Source organism: Dreissena polymorpha, chromosome 10 (genome assembly GCF_020536995.1).
Source record: "Dreissena polymorpha isolate Duluth1 chromosome 10, UMN_Dpol_1.0, whole genome shotgun sequence".
Taxonomy (NCBI): Eukaryota; Metazoa; Mollusca; class Bivalvia; order Myida; family Dreissenidae; genus Dreissena; species Dreissena polymorpha.
In genome coordinates this window covers 48,861,857-48,884,847 of record NC_068364.1, presented here as the reverse complement: position 1 = coordinate 48,884,847, position 22,991 = coordinate 48,861,857, and the positions used below count along the sequence as shown (strand labels likewise).

The following is a 22,991-nucleotide window of genomic DNA, read 5'->3' as shown; positions in this document are numbered from 1 at the left end:
TATGTTCTTTGCTTCAAAGATGGGCAGGAGGATGGTGGCTCAGTTCATTCCACAGAATATCTTGATGAGAAATATCTTGACATTACCAGGAAAAGTTTGAGCAGAAGGGCAGGATCAATAGCACGACCAGAAGCACTCTTAACAGCGGAGCTATTTCAAGAGTTTTCGCCATGTCTTTTCTCTTGAATTTATAAGCGAAGGCCGACTTTCCTTTGCTATCTCTTGCTATCTTTTTACCAATTGTCTCAAATGCATGAACATTCACATCTGACCAAGCAACTTACCAATTTTTCACAGAGTAGTATCAGCTGTGTAGGGTGAGCAGATTGTAATATGTGTCGACATTTTCTCTAGATCAGAACCATCTCTTTTGATGCGCGCCTCAGTCGAGTCTTTGTGCTGTGGACTTGTAGTACAGGCCAGGTCTGTGAAATCCTGCAGCGAACTGTTGTACTCAGATGTTTATGGTGCAGATAGGGCTTAAAGGTTTTGTATTTTCTCGGTCATCCCACTGCTGCGAGTCAGGCAACCTGTGCTCATAAGAGACTTCATCAATGTTTGCTCAATGACAAGATCGCTTTCAAGCACAGCCCGAAAACACAACATGTGTGGGGCAGCGTGTAGCACATGCAGTACTGATATGTTTGTACGATTGTTGTCGGTATTCATATTTTGTTGTTTATTATGCTCAAGCTTCAAAATTTGAATGGATACGTTGTACAAGGTTGTACTCTGGATAAATATTGCAAAAAAAATCTTGAAAAACTGTTTAATACAAAATTACATTAAAAAACAAATGAATTATTCTTCTCTATTGTCCCAGTACACTGCAACTCTGTTATATCGTGGTCCGTTATATCGCGCTGTCCAATATATCGCGAATTGGCTTTGACTCCCAAAAATCCGACGAGTATATTCACTAAATGACAGGTTTTGATCTGAGAATTTGCTAACTGAGACAAAAGCTGGTGCTAGTTAGTATTTGGCTGCTTACCTGACACGCTGTGAATCGTGAAAAAAATTGATTTCACTGTGAAGTAAATGTCTGTATAAATTAAGTCTGCAATGCAAACACTTGGTGTACTTATCATCAAGGGAGGTAACTTTTCAAAACGTTATTTATCATGCTCAGGCTAAGTCTCAAATAGGACACGTATGCTTAGACACAAAAAGATGAATGTAAAGAATCTAACAATGCTTGAACAATATGTGGACAATTGAGTTTTTATATAGTTTTCACACTGACCGTCAGTCTGTCACACTTTTCGTGTATGCACTCTAATTCAAATAGTTTTCATCCGATCTTTACCAAACTTGGTCAGAAGTTGTGTCTAGACAATATCTTGGTCAAGTTCGCATATGGGTCATGCCGGATCAAAAACTAGGTCACGGGGTCACTTAGTGCATTTCAATAACTTCTGTCAGAGCGTCTATTGGGGGCATATGTCATCCTATGGAGACAGCTCTTGTTACCATTGTTTTAGAGGGTTAAATTGAAATGCTTTCTCAACGAGGCTAATTATGAGCCTCTTCAGTCGACTATTTAAACTAGGTTATAGGTCTACACCATGTTAAGTCAAATCACACTGAAACATGTGTCGCATGGAAGTGCGATGTAGAAAATTGGACTTACCAAGCAATGGCTCACTTTCTCAATCATCACGTTTTAGTCAGTAGTTATGCGCTTGTGGTCATTGTGTTAACCAGCCAGTTGGATGCCATGTTGAATTTCAATGTTGCGTAATAGACTAACATAATTTTAATTATCTTAATGTCTTCTTTGCCCCAAGTCCCCCGAAACCTCAGTATAGACACCAAAATCATCAAATTTGTGTGGATAGTCACGTAATCTAACTTTTGATATGTTATGGACCTCCAACCCAACCAGGATCAGTATAAATACATTTTGTAGCAATTTTTGGGGGCTTGATCATAGGCGCTCCATGGCAATGTTTCTTCTAAAAAAAAAGATAGTTTGACTATGTACATAGATATTGACAATAAATATGTACATAGGCGAACTATCTTTTTTTAAAGACTTCGTTTTGTCGGAAGATTTTTATTGATTTAGTTTGTGTATGCATTATAATAAACAACCGGTAACTAAAACAAAAAATAATAAATAAATAAAACATTGCCATGGAGCGCCTATGGGCTTGATAGGGTATTTTCTATATATAGACCGGACTGAGGACACAATAGATCCACCTTGTGCCCTCAAATGACTAACACATTCTCAAGGAAAGCAGGGACCAACAACCCCTGACGGAAAATGTATGATCAAATCTTATGAGGAAATAACAAGAATCCTAACTATATGACATGTATGTGTCAACTTAAGTCAAAATTATCCGAATTAAAGTTTTAGCGATTACAATGTACTTCAGTTGGCATATATATTCAGGTCACAGTGGTGTAATGCATATGGTGTCCGCCTAGCGACCGGGAGGTCACGGGTTGGATCTCCACAGTGGGAGCATACTTAAGATTTCCCTCAAAGACACCAAGTACTGGTTCTAGACCCATGAAACTCGAGAGCATTTATATAAGCCTTCGATGCAATAGAGCTAAAATAAATAGGTTTATTAAAGGGATCTTTTCATGGTTTGGTAAATTGTCAAAATTCAAAAAAGTTGTTTCAGATTCGCAAATTTTCGTTTTAGTTATGATATTTGTGAGGAAACAGTAATACTGAACATTAACCATGGTCTAATATAGCTAATATATGCGTCTTTTGACGATTTAAAAACCTAAAAATTATAAAGCGTTGCAACACGAAACGATTGAATAATTTGGAGAGTTCTGTTGTTGTCGTTAAATTTTGTGAAACTACGAAGATTGCTCATATAATGCATAAAATACTTTAACCAAGTATTCTTGGCAGAATAGCCGAGCGGGCTTATGCGTTTTTACTCCAGGACTCCGGGGGTCACTGGTTCGAGTCCAGCTGCAGCTACTTTTTTTCCTTTTTTAAATTTTATTCTTGATTTTTTACTGGAGCTTTTAAGATCCAATGTTTACATTTATAAATATAAAGCATCTAATGACTTATTTCAAAACATGCCAAAAACTGTGAAAAGGCCCCTTTAAAACTAAACTAGTTTGAATATATCATGGTCTAGTAAAGTGTTTGTTTGTGTGTGTGTGTGTGTTTACACAAAATTGGTGATCGCTTTATGTCTTTGATGAACAGTTAGAGGTATGAAATAAAATTATTATTTTATATTCGATATTTGATAGATGAAAAGTCACAATCTGTCCGATTAAGATTGCCCCAGGCAACTTCGGATTATAGTTGCATGTATCCTTTCAACTTTTTTTCGTTTTGCTTAGTCCTATTTATAAACCATTGGGTTAAAAAGCTCGTCAATATGATATGATATTTCGGAAGTAAACCGAAATTGCATGGTTGTAGAAATCTTCGATTTCACACAATAACAGTATGATGTTCACTGAAAGGTTTGTCGTTATTGTTATTATTTGTAAATAACCTAAAGTAGCGCATCATAGCTGTCAGATGAACTAATTATCATCAAATGTCGGCAATGGAAATTTCCACAAAATTAGACGATTTATCTATCTATCTCATAGTACTGCCTCACGCCTCTCGCGAGTATTATGGGCAGGGTGCGCGTTGGCTGTTAGTAAAGTAAAAGAGTAAAAGCTGGGAAAGGTATCTTTCAGCAAGTTAAGAATTTGTGCAATAATAAGGATAGTGTTGTTAGGTTGTTAAGAGATTTAAAAGTCATATAGTATACAAGGGGTAAAAAATGGATAAAAGCAATTCCCATGGGTTTAGTGGCTAAGTTGGGCTACTGCCTGCTTGAAGCTCTCAAGGTCAGGCAGCATTGCGACGGGGTGGGGTAACCTGTTCCACAATACTGTGGTGTGGGGGAAGAAAGAGTACTTAAAGTAATCGTAACCTGTATGGACTTGACGAAGACTGAGGGGATGCATGTGTCTGTTTAACCTGGTTGGGGCTTCAAGATAAGATGGGAGGGATATGGCCACAAGATGGTGGTAGACTTTGTAGAAAAGGACGAGTTTGGCATCTATGCGTCTGTTCTCAAGGGTGCGCCAGTTGAGTGTATTTTGAAGTTGTGTGACACTGGTGTAATGGGAGTAGTCATTTTTTACCCATCTGACTGCTCGCCGCTGAATCATTTCTATGTTGTGTTTGTTAACCTGAGTGTGTGGTGACCATATGGGGGAAGCATATTCAAGTTGGGGACGTACTAGTGTTTGATAGGATAGTGATTTGACCTTTTCATGTTTTGTCTTGATGTTACGTTTGAGGAGACCTAATGTTTTGTTTGCATTTGTTGTGATCCTGGAGATATGTGTGTTCCAACTTAAATCATGGCAAATGTCAACACCAAGGTATTTTGCATCCTTAACTGGGGATAGGATTTGACCATGAAGCTTGTATTGGTGCGCAATGGGCTTACGATTCCGTGTGACATGGAGAACCTGACACTTGCCAGGGTTAAACTCCATGTCCCATAGCTCTTCCCATTTCTCTAGTTTACAGAGATCGTCTTGTAAACTTTGACAGTCCGCCTCGGATGTCACTGTTAGATAGATGGCAGTGTCATCAGCAAAGAGGCGAACTTGGGATGTAACAAGGGAAGGGAGGTCATTTATGTATAGTAGGAAAAGGAGGGGGCCAAGGACAGAACCCTGAGGCACTCCAGAGGTAACAGGGACTTGGTCAGACTTAGTACCATCTACTACGACTGATTGGGATCTGCCGATTAGGAAGGATTTGATCCAGGATATGGTCTGGTCAGAAGCACCATGTATCTTAAGTTTATGCAGTAATTTGAGGTGATTGACTTTGTCGAAGGCTTTACTAAAGTCTAGTAGGATTAGGTCTGTCTGTATACCTGATGCAAGAGTTTTCGCTAAGTCATCTACTAACTCTATAAGTTGAGTCTCACAGGACCGCCTTTCGCGAAACCCGTGTTGCAGCTCATAGAGTATGCTGTGTTTGGAAAAATGTGTGGATAGGCTAGATGCGATAATGTGTTCTAGTAGTTTGCATAGGACACATGTGAGTGATATGGGCCTATAGTTTGCTGGGTCGCTAGTGTTACCTTTTTTAAATTGAGGAGAGACGTTTGCCTTCGTCCAATCTGATGGGAGTTGACCAGAGTCTAAGGACTTTTGGAAAATCAGTGACACTAGGTCAAGGATCTCATGCCGGAGTTCCTTGAGGACAATGGGTTTGATCATATCTGGGCCAGCAGCCTTATCTACTTTAAGGTTTTGGAGTAGTTTCAAGACTCCTTTGGGGTCTAATTCTATCTTGGGCATGGTGGGGTACTGTGAATTTCCTAGGGTATTTCTGCATAGCTGGGATAGAGACAGAGGGGAGACTCCTGAGAAAACAGATTGGAATTGCCGGTTTAGTATATTGGCTTTACCAAGGCTGTCTGAGATAAGGTTTCCGCTTGTCTCGCATTTGAGTGGAGAAACACCTTGAGCGTCTTGTTTTGCATTCTTTATGATGGAATACAACTTTTTAGTGTTGAATTTGCTGGAGTGAGTGTCTGCATGTTGTATATCTAGGATGTCTTCAATGTATAGTTCGTATGACCTTTTTATTTTGGATTGAATGAGGTGTTTGATGGTTCTGAATTTCCTAATGTAGGGGTTTTGACCTTTGTGTTTTTTGACCTTTTGGTAAAGGGAGTCCCTTTTTCTGGTTAATCTTTTTATGTCTTGGGTAACCCAGGGGAGAAGTCTTTTGGGGCCTACTTTTTTGATAGGGACAAATTTTGAGATACCTTCCTGAATAAGGGCCTTAAATTGGTTCCAGAGTTCATCCACTGATGAGGTCTCTGCGTTTTGGAGGATGCTGACTTTGGAGGTATTGATGAAGGATTTGAGTTCATCCCATTTGGCTTTCCTAAATAATGGGATTTCCCTCGGGGCTTGCCTATTTATCTGGGGTTTTAATCTGGCCTGGGCGATAACTAAGTCATGGTCGGAGATACCTGCTTGGACATTAACATGGCTGACTAATGTTGGGTTTGACGTTAAAAACAGGTCCAGGATGTTATCATTTCGGGTGGGCTTGTTGACCATTTGTGTGAGGCTGTGATCATTGAGGATTTCAAGCAGCTTGTCATAAGACTGGGGAAGGCTACAGTTAGGTTTGGTTATTGGGATGTGATCACAGTCCCATGACAGTTTGGGGGTGTTAAAGTCACCAAGGATCCATTTGGTTCCTTTGAGGGGTCTTGAAAGTTCAAGTGACCTGCCAAACTCCGTGATACTCTGAAGATCATTTTCGTTTGGTCTGTAATAGGCAGCAACATACAAGGGTTTGGACTTATTCATATTTATTTTCACCCATAAGATTTCACAGGATGTGGTGAGTTGTTGCTGTACTGAAGAAATAAATTTATTTTTGACCAGAATGAATACGCCACCTCCTTTACCTTTTTTCCTGTCATTACGGTAGGGGGTGTAGCCTAGGGAGGATGGGAAGATTTCGCTTGTGAGGTGGTCTTCATTTAACCAGGACTCGGTGCCTACAACAATATCAGGGTGGTGGGTATCAAGTAGGACGTAGAACTCTTGTTTTTTGTTTGCAACAGATTGACAGTTCAAATACAAGACCCTTAGGTTGGCATAGGGTGGGATTTTAGATTTTACCTTGCCTTTTATTATAACAGGAGTTGGATTTTCATGGGGTAGTGATGAGAAGCTATTTGGATGACTGGTGGGGGAGCTGGAGGTGCTGGATATGTTTGATATGTTAATGGAGTCGCAGTGGGTGCACATCCATGAGAACGAGACATCTAGATTTAGGAGGTGATGGTATGTGTTGTCTCCAACACCTTGGCATGCAATATGGTGCCAAGTTTGACATTCGTCGCACTCTAGGGCTTGATCAGAGTCTAGAACATCGATGCCACAGCTTCCACATGGGTAACTGGGCTCTGGGCCTGGATTAAGCTCGATGTCTGCTGAGAGGGACAGTAGGAGTAGGCTCAGATAAGCTAGGGAGGAATAACACTGAGGTTTTACATGGGCATTTGACCTGCTGGACTTTTTCAAGCGTAGCAATAATGAGCACAAAATTGTGAATTGGGAATAAGACATCAAACTTGGAATGGACATCATTTTGGTGATTTTCTCTTACAAAACTATTCATTTCGTGATCTACATATATTTTTGTAATATATTATCTATAATTTAAGCTTAATAAGAAATTTTCCATGACTTTTTCATTAACAGTGATTGAATTTGTATCATGCGCGGCATGGACACAGTTTCATTTCATGAGTTTTTTTTTTAATTAATAAAAAATCCAGTTTTGAAGTAAAATCAATTTAAATGATGCTATTATATATGCAAGTATATGATTTAATTATAATTTGTAAAACTAGATAAATGCAACATATAAAAATGCATATTATGCACTTTTGATAAAACACCATTTATTCCCAAATTGATGTCTTATTCCCAATTCACATAATACAGTGTTTTAAGGTGACTGTTCAAACATCAAAATATAGTCTTAAAGTCCCAGTCTTCGAACAAATATTTACATAAATGCTTTAAATTTTAATTTTATCAGTTCTTTTAAAAGAATAAAAAAATGCGAAAATGTGAATATCAATTCTGTTATTCGAATACTGACCATTCAATCGAATTTTCGAATAATTTTGCCATCCCTATGATTCAGTGAAATATGCAGAAAGTGAATATCAATTCTGTTATTCGAATACTGACCATTCAATCGAATTTTCTAATAATTTTGCCATCCCTATGATTCAGTGAAATGAACCTTTTTTATTTTTTTAAAATGTAATTGCCCTAATATTCAATGACCTGCAGCCGCTAACTAATTGGCACCCGAAATAATTTGGAATTAACATGTTTGATGTGACGTTCTTCGTGTTAAACTGATAACGCGGCCATCAGCGTTGATTGCGCAATGCAATATACACACTCTAAGAAAGGCCCCGAACTGTTGTTTGTCAATGGGGTGCCAATTAATGGCTTCAATTGACTGGCGAATTATAATAAATTAAGTTTCTGTGATCACCGTATGAACAGCCATTAAAATGTGTGAATTACTCAAATTGCGCAATGCAATATAAACACTTAGGAAAGGGCCCGAACAAAAATAAAATTATATTCTATGACATGATGTTTTTTACTTATATTTTTTCTTAAATATTTGGTGTACATTGCATGCCTTGTTGGTATGTTTCTTTATATAAACGCACATGCTATCGTTACTTTAAAATTTCAAATAAAAATAAAATTTTATGACATTCTGTTTTTCCTTCTATGTGTGCCCGATTACAGTATTGGTCATAGTATTAGCCGACAACAATACAATTATTCGATGGCAACGTTAATAAACAGCCTCGTATTCAGCAAACCGATATAATTTACAAAACAATGGATGTTAACACAGAACAAGTTTCACTGTTTTCTGATATATTTCGCCTAAATAGGCTTTTTCAATTTTACGGTTATGGTCGGATGATTTTTCACAGAGTTATGGCCCTTTGAAATTTGAAATTTTTAAGTTGCTAAATCATTCATCGTATTATTTTGTCCAAAGTTATGCCAGTCAAGACGTTTCCTTTTATCTGAATATATAGTGCAATATTGTGACAAAAAAACCTTTTGGGAGCATCACCCGTCTCCGACGGTTTCTTGTTTTTACATTTAAGCTACATTTTCTTTTTATTTCTCCACACAACAACTGTATATTCATTTGTATTCCTTTGTCAATTTATATTTAATATCCCTACTGAATACGAAATTGAGTAATAGAAGTTTAATCAATCCAGCCGTTTTATGCGAATATTCGAATATTAGATTAAATGGATTTGCAAATATTCAAATACCGATATAGGTATTCGATGCCATCCCTACTAAATAATACTCTTTTGGTATAACAAATTTTTAATTACATATAATTCCAAACGTGTAATTTATTGATAAATTGCAGAGGCATCACATGCTTTTTCATGTATTGAATTTGAACAAAACAATGAATAATCACCCAATCTGAATGTTAAGTTCAATTGGAAAGTGTTGTTTGTATTATAGTTGGTAAGATGTCCTTGTTGTTTGTATTAAAGTTGGTAAGATGTCCTTTAGAAATGATTTATGCATAGTTTTTATTTTTAATACTTGTATTGGGTTGGGACTCACAGGGCCTACCCTGCTGTTTGTTAAATTGGCTTAAAATTAAATCAAATGGCTAAGATGGCTAAAAATGTTATATTTTTAAAACACCATGATTGAAGGGTCCCAGATAATGGAAAACGGGGCACAAATCTAGTAAAATAGCACTGTAAATAATACTGTCCGAAAAATTGGAGTTATCAACTAAAATAATTATTTTTGCTAAATAAGGGTGTGTCCAAAAACTTGGTGTCGAAAACTTAGAGTAATTACGGTATATTGTTTTATTTATGGGTACTCATTAAAAAATAGTCTTAGGTCATTGGTGTTTTTGAAGTGCTTTGTATCAGTAATCTTTAATAAAGTATAACCAACTTAGTAAAAAAAGTTTATGTATTGCTAACTTAGTGGGACTGTCTGTCTGTCCATCAGTACGTCTGTCTGTCTGTCTGTGTGGTATTCAGTTTTCGGAGTTTTTCCTAAAAGATTTGTGATACTGATTTCTGGTATGTGGGTCTACCTGCATGAGTTACAGACCAAGTTTGAGTTTTGTTCAGGTACATTGATTTTGGGCTAAGTTATGGGCCTTGGATTTACACATTTTCTCTACAATAAAAGTTATCCGGACTTTTTTGCTTAACACTTGCAGATATTTACCTAATTTTTGGTGTGTGAGTCTACCTACATGACCCACGTGTGTTTCGTTTCGGTCTATAGGTCTTTGACAAAGTTATGGGCCTTGATTTTAACAATTTTATCTAAAATGATACTTTTGTGGGAAAAAGCTTTCAGATACTTACTTGATTTTTGGTGTGTGAATCTATTTGCATGACTTCCAGATCAAGGTCTAGTGTTTTTTTTTCGCATGTGAAGTTTTGAGACAAAAGTGGAACAGGGGCCTCAATCTATCAAATCTGCTGCAGAATTTCGGCCGCAGTCCCCCACCTTAAAAGTATACTTTTTTCCCTTTTGGGGAAAAAACTTCCCCCTTATTAAAAAAAAAAAAATATATATATATTTTTTTTTTTTTAGATGTGTCCCATGATTATTATATCTCAATTCTATTTCAATTTAATCTTGTCAAACATACTTTATTATGAAAACAGAAATGAATATAGTGCAAACATGTACAAATGTAATAATGATAGAGTAAGTAAAAGAATCCCCCAAAAAGGGAAACACAGCGAAAATTCCCCCTTCATGAGGGTAGCGACCCGCTTCCCCTCAAATGGATTGAGGCCCCTGGTGGAATGAGGAGGCATCTCAGCCCCATGGACACATGTCGTGCTTTCTTATTCTACGTATTTATTATTTTGTTTAGAGTTTCAACATGTTTATTTTTTTGCAAATAAACAAACTTTGTGCCATTTATCATTAATATGGAAACTTAAAGATGTGAACTAGTCACTTCCCAACTTATATAAAGTTTTTGGGAATAGGTTTATAGCAATTTTTATGCAGATAGAATATATAATAGTAAAACACTAACGAATACTTACTTTTGATCAAAAGCCAGGTAACAAAGTCAAATGTTAGGAATAGCTAGTCAATACTCAAGTTGTCACATTTATTTCCCTATCTTCATGAAACATCATAAGAACATTTGGCTCAAAAAGGTTTTTTTGGCCTGATTTTATAGCCGAAATTCGGCTATGTTCCCAATCCCAAAAAGTATACTTTTTTCCCAAAATATGGCAAAAAATTCCCAATTTCCAAAAAAAAAATTTTTATTTTTTATTTTTTTATTTTTTTGAAATAAGAGTCTCATGCGTATTTATCTCAATTTAAATTCAATTACATCTAACAAAGTATTATATGATTTTGTTCTTTTAATTTGAATGATTATAAAGAGTTATGTCAAATTAAGTATTTCCCTATTAAGTGGACTTTTCGTGTGGAAAAAAAGGCTAATGAATTTATTTTCCCTATTTTATGAAAATGCCGATAAAATTCCCAATTCCAAAGCCATGGGCTATCTTCCCAAATAGTGGAAAAAAACCTGCTCAATGTAATATTGGACTAATACATCACAAGTAATTTGGTGTCAAAAACCTGGGCATGTCAAGTTTACCATGTCTGTTTTTTCCCTATTCCTTGTAGTATAAACAGTGGCCTTGAGCTTCCTAATGCAGTGTTATTTTTAGCTCAGCTGTTTTTTGGAAGAAAACCCGAGGTATTGTCATAGCCAGCTTGTCGTCCACGTCTTGCTTAAACCTTAACATTTTGTCAAGGTTTTGAACATTGTCTCTACAATCGAAGTGCTTCAACCTACAACTTTGAAACTTCATATGTAGCTGCACCTTGATGAGTTCTACATGCCACACCCGTTTTTGGGTCACTAGGTCAAAGGTCAAGGCCACTGTGACCTATAAAAAAAAATTCTGACAAGCTATCATTTATTAAAAACTGCACCCGCAGTCGAGTGTGGCACCCGTTATGCGGTGCTCTTGTTTCACTATCGGTGGAAAATGCAGGGGCCTTTCGGATGGTGAATTTTATAACAATTGGAGAAATATGTTTTTAGATAATAAAATATGTGTATGTTTATATTATACTTTGTGATAATTTTGAGGAATACCTTGCTAAAAATGCTAAATGATATTATGCCCAAACTTTGTAAAGTAAAATGCATACTCAAAGGTCTATGGTGTAAATGCAGTTTTTGTAAAAGCTCAACATTGTTGTCAATTTGTTGGTATATTATGCACATTTAGGGACAGATCTTGGTAAATGTTTTCATGTCCCCCACCACTATAGTGGGGGACATATTGTTTTTGCCCTGTCTGTTGGTTGGTTTGTTGGTTTGTTTGTTTGACCCAACTTTAACATTTGCCATAACTTTTGCAATATTGAAGATAGCAACTTGATATTTGGCATGAATGTGTATCTCATGGAGCTGCACATTTTGAGTGGTGAAAGGTCAAGATCAAGGTCATCCTTCAAGGTCAAAAGTCAAAAAATACAATTCAAGGGAAGTAATAAGCTTTAAAAGGGAGATAATTTCTAAACCTGCCAAATGATATATTGAAATTTTATTTTAAAGCGGCGCAATATACCTACCGTAACCTCGTGAAGAGGCCAGTAGGACCTGTAAATAAACTCTGAAACACACGGGGCATTCTGTTAGACATCAGATGTCCATAAAAAAAGTTACATAAAATTTAAGAACTGAATGTCCCTGATTTTGAAAAGATAAGCTTTGGAACATAACATGTCCTTTTAATAGTAACACAAATCCTAAAAGCTCTTGCATATTCTATACATGGGCTGATTTGGTGATTCATACAGAAAATATATTTAATCCAAACATATATATAATATATAATCTCTACAGCAAAGGCCATGTCTGCACCATCTGTTTAATATTATTGTATTGATCTAATGAGTCGCGTTCTGAGAAAACTGGGCATAATGCATGTGCGTAAAGTGTCATCCCAGATTAGCCTGTGCAGTCTGCATAGGTTAATCAGGGACGACACTTTCTGCTTTTATGGTATTTTTAGTTTCAAGGAAGTCCCTCCTTACCGAAAATCAAGTTAAGGCGGAAAGTGTTACGCACATGCATTAAGCCCAGTTTTCTCAAAACAAGGCTCATATAGTTCATTATACTTCATTCCACCACTTGCAGCATCACCTTTGATATTTTCTGTTCGGGAAAGTTTATTGTTGTGCCCATAGTATTTTCATAGTTTGAAGTTACATGCAAACAGTTTCAGTCTGTTAACAGGTGTGTCTGTATTTTCTCAATGGTTATATACTGTGAAACTTTTTGAAGGACACTCATTTTCAGGGCCCAGACAAAGTCAATGAGGAGAAGTGCCATGTACAAGAACCATAACCCTGCACTTCCTTAAATAAGAGTTATTGCCCTTTGTTGTTTTAGTATGAAGTAACTTTTCAGTGCTAAATCTCATAAATGATACATGTATAAGATATAAACATGAAACTTCATGGGTGTATAGATAGCACTGGGGAGAAGTGCCTTGCACAAGAACCATAAACTTATTTTATGTCCCCCACTATAGTAGTGGGGACATATTGTTTTTGCCCTGTCTGTTGGTTGGTTGGTCTGTTGGTTGGTTTGTTGGTTGGTTGGTCTGTTGGTTGGTTTACGCCAAGTTTAACATTTTGCAATAACTTTTGCTATATTGAAGATAGCAACTTCATATTTGGCATGCATGTGTATCTCATGAAGCTGCACATTTTGAGTGGTGAAGGGTCAAGGTCAAGTCATCCTTTAAGGTCAGAGGTCAAATATATGTGGCCAAAATCGCTCATTTTATGAATTCTTTTGCAATATTGAAGATAGCAACTTCATATTTGGCATGCATGTGTATCTCATGGAGCTACACATTTTGAGTGGTGAAAGGTCAAGGTCATCCTTCAAGGTCAAATATATGGGTCAAAATTGCTCATGTAATGTCACTTCTGCAATATTGAAGCTAGCAATTTTATATTTGAAATGGTTGTGTATCTCAAGGAGCTGCACATTTTGAGTGGTGAAGGGTCAAGGTCAAGGCCATCCTTCAAGGTCAAACGTCATATAGGGGGACATTGTGTTTCACAAACACATCTTGTTTAATAAGAGCTATTGCCCTTAGTTGTTTTTTTTGCATGATGTCTCTTTTCAGAGCACTATCTGTGATATGATACAAGATTTCAAAATGAAAATTCATGGGTGTATAGATATCAATTAGGAGGATTGCAATGCATAAAAACAATAACCCTGCTAATTTTTTTAATGATAAAGCCATATATCAAGGGATTGGCACCCATCCACGAACATAATTTATTTTGCAGGGGATATCAATTGAATTAAAAAGCTTGTAAAAGGAAGTCTCATCTAAACAAAAATCAAGTCTAGGCGGACAGTGAGGTAAAAAACTAAGTCTGTGCAGTCTACAATCAAGTCTAGGCGGACAGTGTGGTCAAAAACTAAGTCTGTGCAGTCTACAATCAAGTCTAGGCGGACAGTGTGGTCAAAAACTAAGTCTGTGCAGTCTACACAGACTAATCTGGGACAAAACTTCATGCTTGTGCATTAAGTCTGGTTATCCCAGAGCACTGTCTAAACATATTTGCGGATTGCAAGCTAAATATGTCAGATGTTATGTGGGTATTTAATGCCTGGGCGATTAACTGCATTTGATACCATAGCAGCCAGATAATGTTGCTGACATTTTTTGGGTGAAAACAAGATAATATGACAACAAATATAAACTGGGACATGGATGTCTGTATTTGTTTTCATGCTTCAAATCACACTGGGTTTGAGCCATAAGCAATGTCATGACCTAATGCGTAATATGTAATATAAGACTTGTCAAAGTAACAGTTTCAGGTAAGAGAAACATTGAATTTATATCCATTTTCAACCTTAATGGACTTCCAGATATTTTCTTTATCAAATTTTCTCAAAGATTTAAGATATTACAATGTGACAATGGTAATATCTGCTTTTAAAAATATTTTTCTTTTTTTTTCCGGATTGAAGATATCACAATGTAGCAATGGCCATGGTCAACCATAAGTGAAGAAAGTAAGGATTTAACCCTTTACCCCATAAGAAGCAAAGTGAAAATGGCTTTTGCAACCAGCATAAACCAGAACAGCCGGCGAGTAATTTGCAATCTGTTCAGGATTTATGCTGTTTGCTGCTGATCAGTAACTAAGGGTTGGAAATGAAGCCTTTAAAACTTGAATTTAGTAAGACAGGCTTTTAATTAAATGTAATTTTCTAAGGGACTACAAATGCCTCAAAAACTACATGGTAAAGGGTTTAGAAGCTGCACTGTAGAGATCAGATAGGGTTGTCCCTTTGAATGTCATGTGAAGGTTGCAATGTATCACGCTTAAGACAGATAACCTCTCTGTTATATCATCTTTTATCATTCTTTGTGTATGATGCTGTCTTAAATTAGGGTTAAACAAACTGGTCATTCTTGACCACAGTGACATGTAAGGGTATCAGGTTTAAACTTTTAAACGGTCGCGTTTCGTGTTTTGGTCAAAAACGTTTACAATAACTGTAAACGTTTAAACGACAGTCAATATCAATATAAATCAGTTTAGTTCATTATGTTACGATGTTGCAAAGGTTGTTAACAGCTGCTGAAAAAGACTCGTATTAAAAACTATTTGTATCATGTGCACCACATGCCCCTTATTCATAATACCGTAAACACAATAATACACCATGTACGGACTAGACGTCTTGAATATTTAACGAGCATCATCACGAAATTCCCGCCTTTTGTTGCATGAGCATGACCCGAATCGTCTTGACCATTTGACGCGCGTCGGCACAAAGTGCACGAGGAAATTTTTCCGACGTTTCTTCATCGGCATTCATTTCAAGAGATATGGCGAACAATCTCCGTATAGGAAAATTTTTACATAAATTAAAGTATGCATCTTTTGATATACATCGTGTTAAGTAAAACATTGACAATTTTAAAACTGGTTTACTCTTATTTAAGGAATGTTGGTTCGATATTAATTCGTCTTTGTTACAAAATATTACGGCATGTAAGTAGACAAAGTGTAACCCAATGGTTCGACAACGACGAGAACAGTTGGTTTTAATATGACGTCATTGCGCGAATGGGATATGCACTAAATTTAACTTCCGGAAATAATTGCTACTGTCAGTTTGGAGATGCGATGGCACTGATGCTTTTAAAACGGACATAGGGATACCGTTTAAACGCTAACGTTTTGTTTATTTAATTTCATTTAAACGTTTAGAAAAATCTGTAAACGTGATACCCTTAGTGACATGTATACATATAATTTAACTGCAACCAAAGGGCTGTTATGTCATGCCACTGTAAGCCTGTTAATGTAGCGACACATGAGTTTATAGTGTCACAATGTTTGTTGCCTCGGTCATCTACCAAGCTATGTCTCTACAAAGTGGCCCTCTTTTTCTCAACATGGAAAAAGATGGCAGGTTTATTGCTACAAACGATGCTCCTAGTACTTTATTACTAAGCACACTTAAGTGGTAAAATTTGACCAACTTCACAATCTCAAAAAGTATATATATAGATATAGATATAAACCTGTCATATATGTACTTTTTGAGATTTGTCCCAAATGACTTCCAAAAATTCCCAACTGAAGGTCCCCTTCCCTCATTTTTTTTTTTTTAATAAAAATTTAGTTTATTTTCTATAAGTTGAATCTTCATAAATGTAATTGTTAAAAAACTTTTAATTTCTCAATTTTAAATATTTGCAGAAAAAAACAACACAAAACTCCTATTTTAGTCACTACCACGCAATTTTTCATTATCCAAAAAGCACCAGCACTATTCCCAGAATGGGGAAAAAACTCATTGGCATACTTAAGAAAGTGTTGGATTCAGTTTGCCACAATTAAATACTGTGTAGCTTTTTATATTAATAAATAGCAATTCATCACAATATCTAATAATGAATAGAAAATTTTGATAAGATATTGAAAAAAACAAACTGAAATGTGATGTTTTGAAGTAACAAAAAGCAGTAAACCACACATTTTTCAACACCATGGATCCAGTGTTTTTTTGGATGAAATATTCAGCGTTATTCGGCCCCATTCCCCCATCTTTAGAGTATATATATTTCCCCCAAATATTTTAAAAATTCCCCTCTCGAAAGTGTTATTCAATTTTATTCAATACCTTATTTAAATACGTCTTTCGTTACGAATTTACTACAATTTTCCTGAACTGCATCCGCGTGTTTACTTTATTTTAGCCTTAACCGCAAACCGTACGTAGTTCACTATCTCAACTTTCGCTTTACGACATCTACCGCAAACCATATGTATTCCAACATGTTGCACAACAACAAAAGCTATCGTAAAAAAATTGACAAATCTGTTTTAAACTGATATTCTTTTCAAACAAGTACAACTTAAAAGTCAGTCTTCTTCAAATACGGGCAGTGAAACGCCAGAAACGTCCGGTCAACAGAGTGTTGAAAGACTGTTTAGTTTGCTCAACCTGCTTTGCATGCCACAGAGACACAGGCTTGGGGAAGCTACACTGGAGTCCCTGATCAGACTTTGTCTGCACACGGAGAGACTTGGTGAAAAGGAGGTCACCAGAATAATTGATAAATTCGCTGGAAAAGCCCAGAAATGTTGAACTTTGAACATGAACATAACATGTTTATGAATAAAAGAGTTTGAATTATGTTTTTCTCCGTCTGTATGGTGAATTATAGTGTTAAAACTTGATTTTGTACTGTTACTAGCTAAGCATAGAAATTTCCCCCTTTTCCCCTTTTACGTGCGAATTTTCCTCCCCTTAGGGGACCCGACCCCCTTCCCCCAAAACTGAAAAAAACACTGGGATCGGTCAGATTTCAGCTGCTTTAAGAAAGAGACAGCTTTAAATAGGACTGACTGTATGTGGGCCATGAATTGGGATATCACTGACTTTGTCTGGGCCCTGAATTGGGATATGACTGACTTTGTCTGGGCCCTGAATTGGTATATGACTGACTTTGTCTGGGCCCTGAATTGGGATATGACTGACTTTGTCTGGGCCCTGAATTGGTATATGACTGACTTTGTCTGGGCCCTGAATTGGATTATGACTGACTTTGTCTGGGCCCTGAATTGGATTATGACTGACTTTGTCTGGGCCCTGAATTGGTATATGACTGACTTTGTCTGGGCCATGAATTGGGATATCACTGACTTTGTCTGGGCTCTGAATTGGATTATGACTGACTTTGTCTGGGCCCTGAATTGGGATATGACTGACTTTGTCTGGGCCCTGAATTGGTATATGACTGACTTTGTCTGGGCCCTGAATTGGGATATGACTGACTTTGTCTGGGCCCGGAATTGGATTATGACTGACTTTGTCTGGGCCCTGAATTGGTATATGACTGACTTTGTCTGGGCCCTGAATTGGTATATGACTGACTTTGTCTGGGCCCTGAATTGGGATATGACTGACTTTGTCTGGGCCCTGAATTGGGATATGACTGATTTTGTCTGGACCCTGAATAGGGATATAACTGACTTTGTCTGGATCCTGAATCAGGATATGACTGACTTTGTCTGGGCCCTGAATTGGGATATGACTGACTTTGTCAGGGCTCTGAATTGGGATATGACTGACTTTGTCTGGGCTCAATTGGTATATGACTGACTTCGTCTGGGCCCTGAATCAGGATATGACTGACTTTGTCTGGGCTCTGAATTGGATTATGACTGACCTTGTCTGGGCCCTGAATTGGGATATGTCTGACTTTGTTTGGGCCCTGAATCAGGATATGACTGACTTTGTCTGGGCCCTGAATTGGATTATGACTGACTTTGTCTGGGCCCTGAACTGGGATATGACTGAATTTGTCTGGGCCCTGAATTGGATTATGACTGACTTTCTCTGGGCTCTGAATTGGATTATGACTGACTGTTTTTGCCCTGAATTGGGATATGACTGACTTTGTCTGAGCCCTGAATTGGGATATAACTGATTTTGTCTGGGCCCTGAATTGGTATATGACTGACTTTGTCTGGGCCCTGAATCAGGATATGACTGACTTTGTCTGGGCCCTGAATTGGATTATGACTGACTTTGTCTGGGCTCTGAATTGGGATATGACTGACTTTGTCTGGGCCCTGAATTGGGATATGACTTACTTTGTCTGGGCCCTGAATTGGATTATGACTGACTTTGTCTGGGCCCTGAATTGGGATATGACTGACTTTGTCTGGGCCCTGAATTGGATTATGACTGACTTTGTCTGGGCTCTGAATTGGATTATGACTGACTTTGTCTGGGCCCTGAATTGGGATATGACTGACTTTGTCTGAGCCCTGAATTTGGATATAACTGATTTTGTCTGGGCCCTGAATTGGTATATGACTGACTTTGTCTGGGCCCTTAATCAGGATATGACTGACTTTGTCTGGGCCCTGAATTGGATTATGACTGACTTTGTCTGGGCTCTGAATTGGGATATGCCTGAATTTGTCTGGGTCCTGAATTGGATATGACCGACTTTGTCTGGGCTCTGAATTGGGATATGACTGACTTTGTCTGGACCCTGAATTGGATTATGACTGACTTTGTCTGGGCTCTGAATTGGGATATGCCTGAATTTGTCTGGGTCCTGAATTGGATTATGACCGACTTTGTCTGGGCTCTGAATTGGGATATGACTGACTTTGTCTGGACCCTGAATTGGGATATGACTGACTGTCTGGGCCCTGATTCAGGATATGACTGACTTTGTCTTGGCCCTGAATTGGGATATGACTGATTTTGTCTGGACCCTGAATTGGATTATGACTGACTTTGTTTGGGCTCTGAATTGGATTATGACTGACTTTGTCTGGGCCCTGAATTGGGATATGACTGACTTTGTACGAGCCCTGAATTGGGATATAACTGATTTTGTCTGGGCCCTGAATTGGTATATGACTGACTTTGTCTGGGCCCTGAATCAGGATATGACTGACTTTGTCTGGGTCCTGAATTGGATTATGACTGACTTTGTCTGGGCTCTGAATTGGGATATGCCTGAATTTGTCTGGGTCCTGAATTGGATTATGACTGACTTTGTCTGGGCTCTGAATTGGATTATAACTGACTGTCTGGGCCCTGAATTGGGATATGACTTACTTTGTCTGAGCCCTGAATTGGGATGTTTGACTTTGTCTGGGCCCTGAATTGGGCTATGACTGACTTTTTCTGGGCCCTGAATTGGGCTATGACTGACTTTGTCTGGGCCCTGAATTGGGATATAACTGACTTTGTCTGGACTCTTAATTGGGATATGACTGACTTTGTCTGGGCCCTAAATTTGGTTATGACTGACTTTGTGTGGGCCCTGAATTGGGCTATAACTGACTTGTTCTAGATCCTGAATTGGGATATGACTGACTTTGTCTGGGTCCTGAACTGGGATAACACTGACTTTGCCTGTGCCCTGAATTGGGATAGGACTGACTTTGGGTCCTGAATTGGGATATGACTGACTTTGTCTGGGCCCTGAATTGGGATATGACTGACTTTGTCTGGATCCTGAATTGGGATATGACTGACTTTGTCTGGGTCCTGAATATGGATATGACTGACTTTGTCTGGACCCTGAATTTGGGATATGACTGACTTTGTCTGGGCCCTGAATTTGGATATGATTGACTTTGTCTCTGCCCTGATTTGAGATATGACTGACTTTGTCTGGGCCCTGAATTGGGATATGACTGACTTTGTCTTGACCCTGAAGTGGGATATGACTGACTTTGTCTGGATCCTGAATTGGGATATGACTGACTTTGTCTGGGTCCTGAGTTGGGATATGACTGACTTTGTCTGGGCTCTGAATTGGGATATGACTTACTTTTTTTGGGTCCTGAATTGAGATATGACTGACTTTGTCTTGGCCCTGAATTGGGATATGACTGACTTTGTATCGGCCCTGAATTTGGAAATGACCGACTTTGTTAGGGCCCTAAATTGGGATATGACATTCTTTGTCTGGGTCCTGAATTGGGATTTGACTGACTTTGTTAGGGCCCTGAAATGGGATAGGACTGACTTTGCCTGGGCCCTGAATTGGGATAGGACTGACTTTGTCTGGGCCCTAAATTTGGATTGGACTGACTTTGTCTGGGCCCTGATTTGGGATATGACTGACTTTGTCTGGGCCCTGAATTGGGCTATGACTGACTTTGTCTGAACCCTGAATTGGGATATGACTGACTTTGTCTGGATCCTGAATTGGGATATGACTGACTTTGTCTGGGCCCTGAATTGGAAATGACTTACTTTGTTAGGGCCCAGAAATGGGATAGGACTGACTTTGTCTGGATCCTGAATTGGGATATGACTGACTTTGTCTGGGTCCTGAATTGGGATATGACTGATTTTGTCTGGGCTCTGAATTGGGATATGACTTACTTTTTCTTGGTCCTGAATTGAGATATGACTGACTTTGTCTTGGCCCTGAATTGGGATATGACTGACTTTGTATGGGCCCTGAATTTGGAAATGACTGTCTTTGTTTAAGGGCCCTAAATTGGGATATGACATTCTTTGTTTGGGTCCTGAATTGGGATTTGACCGACTTTGTTAGGGCCCTGAAATGGGATAGGACTGACTTTGCCTGGGCCCTGAATTGGGATAGGACTGACTTTGTCTGGGCCCTAAATTTGGATTGGACTGACTTTGTCTGGGCCCTGATTTGGGATATGACTGACTTTGTCTGGGCCCTGAATTGGGATATGACTGACTTTGTCTGAACCCTGAATTGGGATATGACTGACTTTGTCTGGATCCTGAATTGGGATATGACTGACTTTGTCTGGGCCCTGAATTGGAAATGACTTACGCTGAAACCATTTATTTTCGTCGGCACAAAATTTCGCCCTTTTCATAAAAATGACTATTTCGTCCGCTCTTAAATTCGTCCATTTCTGGTTTTGAAAAAAAAACAACGTCCGATTTGTTTGTAATACATGTAATACGCTGTTGCGAAAAAAGCGTAAAAAAAACAAAGGTACGGGTTTTTATGTATATGTACAAAAATAGTAGATGCAGTTAAAACCAAACAACTAAACACAAATCAAAATGTTCTTTATTAATTTGTAACAAAGCGCAGAATATATTTCAGTCAGGTGTTGATCACACATCGTCATATTTTAATTGCGTTAAATAGTATTGTCTTTAATCCGGATTCGCCGCGTGTAGGCTGTATAATCTGCAACACCCCTGAAAAACACAATACACACAATGGGTAATAAAGTTGTTAACAATTAGCGCTAATCAACACTATTATACCTAAACGAAGTCGACGCATTCGATACAGCCTTATTGCATTCGCGTTTTACAGGAAATGTCAGTTGTCAGTACACTGTATAATGAACACCCCTTTGTGTCAAAACCGGATTTAACTTGAGTGTGAATAGTCGACTGTTTCATGTTCTTTGTATCAATACCATCTGTGTATCTGTATTTTAAGTATACCAGTCAACAAATAAGGTGCGCGCTTCTGCATATGGGTATTCGGATGTTAAAAAAATTGACCTACGGTTTAGCGTTCACGCCGTCGAGCGCATTTAGCAATATAACTGTTTTTTTTTTTCACTATTTCTTTATTTGCAAAAACACTAGTGGCTTATAACTTACCTTGCAATCTTTTTTTTCTCGCATTTTGCGAGTGTGCGAGTGTTAATTTCGAGCCCTGTGTATATGCGTGGATTACGCTGGATTTAAATGCCTCATGCCTACGGTAATTCAGTCTTATTTGTTTCAAATATGGGACATGATTGTTCGTCCGGATCTTGAATTCGTCCATCGGTCGAAGGACGAAAAAGGCAAAAATTAATGTCGGACGAATAATAATGGTTTCACAGTACTTTGTTAGGGCCCAGAAATGGGATAGGACTGACTTTGTCTGGGCCCTGAATTGGGATATGGCTGACTTTGTTAGGGCCCTGAACTGGGATATGACTGACTTTGTTTGAGCCCTGAATTGGGATAGGACTGACTTTGCCTGGTCTTTGAATTGGGATAGGACTGACTTTGCCTGATCTTTGAATTGGGATAGGACTGACTTTGCCTGGGCCCTGAATTGTGATATGACTGACTTTGTCTGGGCCCTGAATTGGGATATGACTTACTTTGTCTCTGCCCTGAATTGGGATATGACTGACTTTGTTTGGGCCCTGAATTAGGATATGACTGACTTTGTCTGGGCCCTGAATTTGGATATGACTTACTTTGTCTGGGCCCTGAATTTGGATATGACTGGCTTTGTGAGAGCTCTGACTTTGTCTGGGCACTAAATTGGGATGGGACTGACTTTGTCTAGACCCTG

The 22,991-nt window shown here is 38.2% G+C and overlaps 1 protein-coding gene across 1 annotated transcript in view; it reads left to right on the top strand.

The window, feature by feature from the left end:
* The first annotated feature begins 3,357 nt into the window (after positions 1-3,357).
* The window catches only part of LOC127847525 (anion exchange protein 2-like), a 317,475-nt gene continuing 297,841 nt past the window's right edge, over positions 3,358-22,991 (top strand). The window contains exon 1 of the mRNA XM_052379532.1: positions 3,358-3,459. The gene's annotated coding sequence lies outside the window, so the exon portion shown is untranslated. The remainder of the gene's footprint in view (positions 3,460-22,991) is intronic.